At 39.0% G+C, this 7,867-nt stretch overlaps 1 pseudogene; it reads left to right on the top strand.

Moving 5' to 3' along the window:
- The window catches only part of LOC103607595, a 53,812-nt pseudogene that overhangs the window by 37,706 nt on the left and 8,239 nt on the right, over nucleotides 1-7,867 (top strand).

Raw genomic sequence — 7,867 nt, 5'->3', positions numbered from 1 at the left:
TTTAAGGTCAATATAAAATGCCAACTTATCAATGAAATCTGCCCTAATTCCCTCAGCTGATATGATTTTGACACTTCCCATTATATCCTACCTTAAGACCAATTACATGTGTTGAAGCCTTATGAAGGAGAGGAGGGGAATATAGGGTCTTACAGGCAAAAGAAATGTATTTTAGCCAGTCTTAGATTCTCTATGGAACCTAGTGTGCTGTGCCATAATCATTTTTGAGGAAAAGAAAAAATGTAAAGGTAACACATCCATTCTATTAATGCATCACTACTCAGGAAGTACTCCAGCTTCTCAAACCAGAGCCAGAGGGAAGGTGAGAGAGAACATTGAACATTGATTGGGATAGCTAGAGGATTAACCCTTTTTTCCCCACCCTTTTCTCTGGTCAGATTGGTTTTTTCATCCAGAAACAGTGTCCTCTTTGGAAGATTGGTAACCGTTAATCTCAACTGAACCGAATTTCATCTTGTTGTTTTAAGAAGTGGGCCAGCTATTTGCCTATTAGTATTTAAGAAGTCTTAAATTAAATGTTACCATTAGTGGGTAACACTTCTTATGGCTATATTTCCCTGGAGCTAAGATGGAATACCAGTTCCAGGGCTTCCTTTCTGAAGAGTGTAGACTTGCTATTAACCGAGTAGCATCTCACCAGCTGCATGTCAGTGATGCGTATCTATCTCTCCAAGATTCATATGGGTTCTTGAGCAACTGCAAGGGAGATTTTAGCTCTCATCAGGGTAATGATGTATCTTCTTTGTCCTTAATGGGGGTTATGGCTATATTTGTAGTCTGATACTAGATGAAGATTCAGTGGCTAGGAAACTGCCACTCTGTAGCCCAATGACTTAGAGCTGTGACTGCAAACTATGGGCTATGACAAGAAAAACCATAGTTCTTTCCAGTGGGTTCTCAAAATTGTGCGGGCAAACACTGCTGGCAGACTGAATAAACAATTATACATCCATATGCTATTTTCTAATTAATGTAGATGTGTTAAGATTTATGAAATAGATTGACTTTAAGATGTCACGTAATTTTTGCTGGACTTCTCATGTATCTACACAATTAACGGATATAGGTGCTAACATGTAGGTTCACAAATCTGATCCTTAAAGAGGCCATAATATCCAGAGATTAGGCACCAGCATACTGGAATATGGTGGCTGCTCTTCGAGGTAACCTGAGTTCAGGGAGAGAACCAGGGCCTTCTAGAAGTCAAAGGACAAACAGAACACTCAAAAGTGACTAAAGGCCTCTTTCTGGACAACCACTGAAATAAAGTGAGTTTTTTGTGAGATTTCAGCCCTAAAGATTAGCTTCTCTCACCTCCAATCTTCCCCACTTTCACCTCTCTTCCAGACCTGTTATTACAATGAAGAGATGAGAATGCCTCCTTTTGCCACATTCTTCAAGGAGCAGGCTGAGGAGAAGAGGGAGCATGCAAAACAGTTCCTAAGATGTCTAAGAAAATGAGAGGGTACTGTCTGCCTTCCGATTGTTAAGGTGATTGCATAACTTTGTTATAAGGACCTCCAAGGGGTCTTTGCCAGGTCTGGAGAATTAAATTATTAGTTGCTACCTTACTTGTTACGTTACTCATATTCCTACATGAGCTTCTTAGAAACTGACTTTGAAGGCAAGCAAGTGTCAACATCATTTTGGGTAAATTTTAGTCACTAAATGTTTGTTTGGCTTTTCTCAGTGAGCTAAACAAAGTGTGGTCTCTGCATCAGCAGCACCCAGGGACTCATTAGAAGTGCAAATGTGTGGGCCCCACCGCAGACCTACAAATCAGATTCTCTGTGGGTGGGTTCCAAGGATCTATGTCTTAGCAAGCTCTCCAGGTGATGCTAATGCTGTGTATAGTTTGAGAAGTACTACTCTAATGACTTCTTCCCAGAGCTGTTAGCAGTCTATTTCAGACCATTAATCTAATTCAGGCATACATAAATACTTGAGTATTTAGTATGGCTGTTTCTTCACTGTAGTGAAACATGTTTTTCCGCTGGGACAGACACTACAAAGAAACAATCTGAACCTTAGTTGGGAGTAGTACATCCAGGAGCATCACTACTCATCTAAAGGGGTTCTTTTACTTCTCTTTATGAAGCTGGAGTTAAGTGTCTGCTAATAGAATTGAACCACCATTGTAGAATTCCAAAGCTACTGGAATAATTGTATATACTCATACCTGTGCTAGTGGTACCCTTGCTTTGTAGAACATTTAAAATCACCTGGGGATCTTTTAAAAATCCTGATGCCAATGTTGCACACCTACCAATTAAGTCAGAGTGCCTGCAGGTGAAAGCCAGGCATCAATATTTAAGATTCTCAGATAATTCTATTGTACCACAAAGTTTGGAAGCCACTAGACCATGCAAACCTAGTTAAAATCCTATATAGGAAGTAGGATATAACAAAACTGTGCCTGAGGTAGACAAATGACTCTATTTCTCTTCAATTGAGGCCCATTATAGACAAAGGGGGAACTGGCATACAAGCCCTAAACTCTGCTCTGCAGATGGAGAATATATTAAGTAATGTCCTGCAGACCTAAAGATCTCGGCTTCTGAGAATAGAATAAGTGACGTAAGTAATTAACCGGTTTTGACAAATAGTATCATCTTTCGTTTCTGGATTCTGATTTGCTTCTGAAAAATGGGGAAATGGGCCCAAGGCAGTGAGTCATACAACATGTGCTCATTTCCCTACAAAGAAGTATGGGAACTCATTTGTAGGGGTGGCTTGGGAGTAGGAGGATGGGTGTCCTAGCAGGGAAGAATGCATCTCGGTACAAGATGGAAAAGTCTTCCCAGGAATCACGCACTCTGGAAAATTAAAAAAATAATGGTGCTGTTGCTGGCTTGTAAATCTCCTAGACCAGAATGCTTAAGCTTTATTGGGCACCAGAATCACTTGGAGGGCTTACTACAAAAACTGTTGGGATGCACCCCCAGAGTTTTTGTTTGGGCTGGTTTTGTATGGGATCCAAGAATTTGCATTTCTAACAAGTTCCCAGGTGCTGATGCTGCTGGCTGAAGGCCACCATTCAAGAACTACTGTCCTAGACTATCACTGCAAAAGTAGATGTTAATGGTGACTGATTTTTCTACAGACTTCTCTGATGTCTTCCTAGTTATCAGTGAACACCCTACCTCAAAGTGGCAACTTCTTTCTCACCAACTCCCTAGCTTCTCAGGAAGTCAAAGAAAATGCCCTAGGACAAAAGTTCTCAACCCCAGATGCATATTGGACTCACTGAGGAGCTCTAAGTAGGTGCAAGTGCCTGAGCCCTATGCCAGACCACTTAAGTCTAAATCTTTGGGAATAGGGTCTGGGCAGCTACTCAAAATCTCCAGATGATTCACATAAACAGAACTGAAAACCATTACAGTAGTACCTTGTTACTTAGAGTTCTCATCAAAAATACAAGTTATTTAACCCTCACACTCTTTGAAAATGGATGCTTGTAATTCACCTAGAGGTCTTGAAGGTCTTAGATCAGTGCTCTTGGAACCTCAATATGAATATTGAATCACCTAATCCTTTCTTAAAATGCAGATGCTGATTTTGTAGGTCTGGGGTGGAACTTGAGATTTCTGCATTTCTGACATGCTCCCAGGACTGCTGGTCCATGGGCCACAATTTGAATATGCTGCCTCTAGTGTGGGTTTTTCCCTGTTTTATTTCTGTAGCTCTTAAACTTCATGGTGGAGTTCCTGGATAAACAGACAAAGAACAAAGATTATCTGGAATACCATTTTGCCCACCAGAAAAAAATTATAAGAGCTGGTCCAACAGGAAGGTCTGTCTGAAAAACCTGCTGAGGCCTCAGGTGAAGATGAAGCAGGAGTAAGGATAGGGCTGACAGGTGAGATGCCATTTTGTTGTCTGCACCAAGAACCTAGCAGGAGCCTACATGCTGGAAATGCAGCAGAGACCCCAGGGGCAGCAGACCACATCATGTTCCAGGAAACAACAGGGAGAGCAGGAGTTAAATATAAACACTAAAGACCCTCCTGTATGTCCCCTTCCCACAAGCATGTCATTACCCAACATTGCTTAACCCCCTTGTGTAAGCATTCTTCTATAGGCCTCAAGAGAACAATGGGGCCCCCACCTGCTGAGGCTGAAAATAGAACGCCTTGTGTCCAACTGATGAAGACCTCAATTGTGAAACTGGAGATCCCGTCTTCTTTCCCAAGCTCCCTACCCAGATCTTTTGCCTTTAAAACCCCCTTGCGCTGAATTCTCAGGGAGCAACAGTCCTCCTTCGTGTTGACTCCCTTGTGCACAAGCTATCTTTCAATAAACTTAGCTTCCTCACTCTCACTGTGGGTTCAGTGTTCACTTCCATGACATTGACTCCCAAGGAGCCTAGCATCCTAAGTCCAGTAACAAAGAGACATAACTTCTGGAAGGCAGCAGAGCAAGTCTTCCTATTGTAGGTCCCCAAATCAGCTGCTTAAGAGTCTTGATTATTTCCATTTGCCTGAAGATGGCTTTCCTTTTTTAGTTTCCTCATTGCTGTGCATGCAAATAAATCTGTTTTGCATTATAACTATGTGTAAAAAAAGATTGCTACTGGAGCACTAAAAAAATTAGTGCCATCCATGGGGAACTGGTGAAAGCTTCCTGTAAGACAGTGAGTGAGTTAAACTTTGGAAGAAAAAATCTTCCCCTCCTCTCCCCTATAGCCCCAATAATGGCCAGATAACAGAGTGAAGATTTGGTAAATTTAACCAGTATAAGTGGATATAGTAGAAATTAAGTGATAAAACCCCGTAAGTTTCAATAATACTCCTTCCTCATTTGTATACGTACTTTAAGTTTACAAAATAGTAGGGTTTTCTTCAGATTAAATGCAAAGCTATGCTTGAAAACAAGAGTTCTTGATCTAGAAAGGGTGACTCTCACCTGAAAGATGTACAGTTAATGGGCAGCTGCAACCCAGGTGGCCTTTTACAACCAGAGGTAGGCACGGGCAACAGGAAGGTATATAGAGGGGATTAAGACACTGCAGCCAAGGTTGTATATGTCCCTACCCACTCTACTGTGAGCCAACCAGCAGCCACTAGAGTAGTTACTTTCAGGAGCAAACAATGAGCATGCAAGCTTGAGTCAGACTTCTCAGGGCCTCATGTGGCTAGTATCACCTGGGAAGAAATGGGGCCTCTATAGGATTGTGTCCTTGCTCCAAAACTTACTAGCTGCGTGATCTTGAGTGATTTTTTACCTCTTTATTGTCTCAGTTTAGTCATCTGTAAAGTGGGGATAATAGTATGTACTTCTAAAGTTAAGAGGGTTAAGTAAATTAATACATATAAAGTATCTAGAATAGCACCTGCTCAGATTATATATTCTGTTTATATAATAAATACTGCCACTTTTTAAACTTGAGGAAAGCCAATACATAATAGATGCACTTCCAATAAGAAAATAGGTCATAAGACATTCAATATCTTTGGACAGAAGAGAATATCTTGTTTGAAACAAGAACAAGAGGTCATAAGAAAGAACATTATATATCATGGAAAAAACTAAATAAATGGGATGAAAATTCTAATAAATGCAACTAATTAATGAAGTTATCTAGAAGTAATCTAAAATTTTCAGCCAAAGAAATAAATGGTATTTAAAACGTTAAGAAATAAAGTTCCAACAAAAACATCTAATTTGTGCTCCGGGAGGAAAGAGAAATTGAGAAAAAGTTAGACCCATTGTAGTAAAATTTTAGGGCATCAAGAACAAAAAGCTTCCCATAAAAAATATCACAAAGAATGTAAAACTCACAGGTTAATAGCAGCTTTCTCATTAATGCTAGTCACACAAAGAAAATGGGAAAACATCTTCAAAATGCTGAGGGGAAAACAGAGTGAGGGCTGAGTAGACCTATTCAGATATACAGTGATTAAGAAAGTTTACAGAAGCTTACAACCTACAGAAGACACTCACCATAAACAATATCATTGTTTTAACAGTGAGGTATAAAGGGCATGGGCATCTACATGCAGGTCCGATGTAGCCTGGCTGATATTAACTAACATCGTATAGTACTTTATGCTTTAGTAATTCTAGTGGGGAAGGGCATAGTCCCCACGTAGCAGACTTCTTCACCTCTCTTCACACCTTTTCTACAACTTACCCTTCCTGAGAATCACTGCCATGGTGAGCTTCTGTTACCATTGGCAAATTACTAGTATACAAAAAACTCTTGAATAAATGTCCCACTTCTATGCTTATTACTAGTTTAGATCCAATTTTATGCTTATTAATGAATATGATAAGCATTTACATTAAAACCTGGAGTAGGACAAGATGGTTTTACCCTCAACACTTAGTGTTTCTCTGGAAGTTCTCAAGCAGAATTTCTCAACTTCAGCACTGTTGACATTTTCAACCAGATGATTCGTTGCTGAAGAGGGTTGTCCTGTGCATAGTAAGATGTTTAAGAGCATTACTGGTCTCTTCGTATTAGTACATCACCCAGCTGTGACAACCAAAAAGTGTCTCCAGACATTGCCAAATATCTTCAAAGCAAAATCACCCTGCTTAAGAACCATTACTCCAGACAATGCAAAATAAAAAACTATGGGAAAGTGGATATATCTGTTTGAAAATGAATGACTTATTTAAAGTGATAACTGTAACTAGAACTGAGAAACTATTATAACTATTATAACTTACAAGAAAGTTTAATAACATTGCTAGATACAGGATAAATACCCACAAACTAACCTTTCCTAGATAGCATCAATAAACAGAGAAAACATACTTCAAAAAAGATAGCTTGTTCATAGTATTCATAAATATATAAAGTACCTGGGAATACTCTTAACAAAACTAGTTTAAAACCTATATAAACAACATTAAAATGTTTCTTAAAAGATATAAAAACTTCAAATAATGGAAAGAGGAGGGAAAAACTAAATATCATAAGTATTGTGATACCTCTCAAATCAATGAATAGAACTAAATCTATTCTGGTCATAATCCCAACAGGATTTTGAGGGATTAGACACTTTAGTCCAAAGAATCAGACTTCAGTCCCATGGAAAACCATGGTCATACACAGTAAACTTGCACAACATCATTAGTCATTGGGAAATGCAAAACAAAACCACAATGAGATATCACTGCACACTCACCACAATAGCTAAAATTAAAACGAATGATTTAGTCCAAAGAATCAGACTTCAGTCCCATGGAAAACCATGGTCATACACAGTAAACTTGCACAACATCATTAGTCATTGGGAAATGCCAAACAAAACCACAATGAGATATCACTGCACACTCACCACAATAGCTAAAATTAAAACGAATGACAATGCCATTTGCTGGGAAGGTGGTGAAGCAACTGAAGCTTTCACACATTGTTGGTCAGACTGTAAAATGGTACAACCACTTTGGAAAAAGGTATAGCATTTTCTTGTAAAAATAAGCATATACTTCAATAATCAGGAGTCCTCTCCTATACATCATATAAGAAAAATGGAAGCATACACTCAAAATAATTTGTACAAGAATGTTCATAGCAGCTTTATAGTTACTAAAAAATGGAAACATCCCAGGTGTCTGTCAATAGAAGAATGGCTAAACAAATTGTGGTATATTTGTATTATGGAATACTATGCAAAAATAAAAAGGAGCAAACTACAGATACATGGAAGAATATCAAAATCAATTTGCTGAGTGAAAGAATCTTTACCTTCAAGAATGCATATTCCATGGTTCCATTTACATGAAATTCTAGAACACACAAAATTATTCTATGGAGGAAAAGATCAGAACAGTGGTTATCTTGGGGAGGCAAGCCTTGACTGAGAAAGGATGTGAGTGAACTTCCTGGAGTGAT

Source organism: Galeopterus variegatus, unplaced genomic scaffold, assembly GCF_000696425.1.
Source record: "Galeopterus variegatus unplaced genomic scaffold, G_variegatus-3.0.2 Scaffold7569, whole genome shotgun sequence".
In the NCBI taxonomy this organism is placed as follows: Eukaryota; Metazoa; Chordata; class Mammalia; order Dermoptera; family Cynocephalidae; genus Galeopterus; species Galeopterus variegatus.
Note: the sequence above shows the minus strand (reverse complement) of the source record. Positions and strands in the feature narration are given on the sequence as shown.